Source organism: Priapulus caudatus, unplaced genomic scaffold, assembly GCF_000485595.1.
Source record: "Priapulus caudatus unplaced genomic scaffold, Priapulus_caudatus-5.0.1 Scaffold2281, whole genome shotgun sequence".
NCBI lineage: Eukaryota > Metazoa > Priapulida > Priapulimorpha > Priapulimorphida > Priapulidae > Priapulus > Priapulus caudatus.
In genome coordinates, this window is record NW_014579342.1 from 12,959 (window position 1) to 14,868 (window position 1,910).

General features: G+C 46.9%; 1 protein-coding gene across 1 annotated transcript in view; it reads left to right on the forward strand.

The window, feature by feature from the left end:
* The window catches only part of LOC106818496, a 7,729-nt gene that overhangs the window by 2,872 nt on the left and 2,947 nt on the right, over positions 1-1,910 (forward strand). The gene's annotated exons all lie outside the window — the stretch shown is intronic.

Below are 1,910 nucleotides of genomic sequence, written 5' to 3' on the forward strand. Positions count from 1 at the left end.
TTGCGTGCGTGCGTGGGGTACTTGCGTGCGTGCGTGGGGTACTTGCGTGCACGCTTACACATGTGCCTGCGTGCGTGCGGGTGTGAGTTTGTGCGCGTGTTTGGTGTGTTTTCATGATGGTGGAAGATTCCCATCCAAGATTTATTCCCATTCCCAATACCAGAAAACGAATGAAGAACACGAATCGGTCATTTATTGAGTATCTCAAATATAGTACTCGTTAAGGAGTAAACGTGCCGTGCCGCCTTAAGTGTTAGAACCCGCGCATGGACCCCGCTAGAGGGCACTTACAGCGCTCCTCCATATCCCTCCTCGCTAGTGGTTCTGGTTCTGGTTCTGGTCCCCCTTCTCCCTTTTGGTCCATTGCTGGATCGCGCTGTTGCTGGATGTTGCCTGGTGTTACCCGATGTTGCCCATTGTTGCCCGGTGTTGCCCGATGTTGCTGGATCGGTCAACACGCTTGTTAATGTTAGGCAGTCGTTAGCGTATAAGATGTCGTTAGCTTATAAGATTCGTCATAAGATGTAACTACAAACAAGCGCGGCCATTTTGTATTCATGCGTCCGTACGGATTAGAGGGGCGAAGCACAGTATAGCTATACCTGACGAGACAATAGCAATAACGAGGTGAGCTGCATGAGTTGTGCTTGTGAAACATACTCGTATCAAATATATTAAATGTGTATTAAATGTGTCAAAAGTGTTAGTGAGCTGTGCTTGTGTAACGTACTCGTATGCGTTCTCGTAAAACGTGAGTTGAGCTTGTAAAACGTGCTAGTAAAACGCGTAGTGCGTAGTGTGCTTGTGAGACTTCCTAGATTCAAATGTGCTTTTGGAATGTGCTTGTAATAGGTATAAAATGTAATCGTAAAACGTGCTCGTGAAATGTGACTGTATAATGTGACTATGATATATGTTGGTGAACTCTGCTTGATGAGATTGCTATCAATAGATCGAAGATGATTAGCTAGCGATAGATTGAAGGTTATTGGACAACATTCCTGCGGGCCATTCTGTAAGCTGCAATATTGAATGCGACGTTTAAGCATATCATTGCACGTTACTGTTCCACTGGATATACCCTTACACTTCGCATAGTGATACACGTGGCATGTGCATATTTTACACGCATGTTTATCTGGGGTTAACTCTACCCGCGTAGCTCCATTGCTCCTGCTACAGGATTTTCTCGTGGGTACAGGTAGAAATAATCTGGAGTGAAGCTCGCAGACAATCTTGATCTCACGTGATCTCACGTGATTCCCATCGTTTATATCTATTGGCTGTTCGCTTGACCTTTACTTCTTACCCTTCACACGTTCACAGCAAGGCATATATATATATATATATATATATATATGTGTGTGTGTGTGTCTGTGTGTGTCTGTGTGTGTATATATATAGGCCTTGGTTCACAGCACGTCTTTTCTACGCAATATCTATATTTGTTGTCGTCTCGCGTGTATGAAACTTGACGTAAGGGAAAGAACGTAATCGCAAGAGAATCAGGCTGTACAGCCAAGAATCTCACTATTCTCTACCCCTACCACCCACCCCGCCCCAGCATACCTCTACTTCCTCCACTACCTCCCCCTCCCAACTTCCCCGATTAACCCCTTTCCCCGCTACCCCCACCCCACCCCAGCATATTCCCCCTCCACTACCTCCCTCCTAGCCCCCCTGCTATAACACCTTCCCTACTACCCCTTCCACCCCTAGCATGCTCCTGCCTCCCTCCAACTCCACCGACGAACCCCTTCCATTTTACCCCACCCCACTCCTGCCCTCCTCCAACTCCACCGACTAACCCCTTCTCTTCTACCCACACCCTCAGTATTCATTGCTAATGGCCAGTATAACCTCCCTTCCGCGAAACGACAACCAACAAAGAAATGACACCAGGAGTGTCA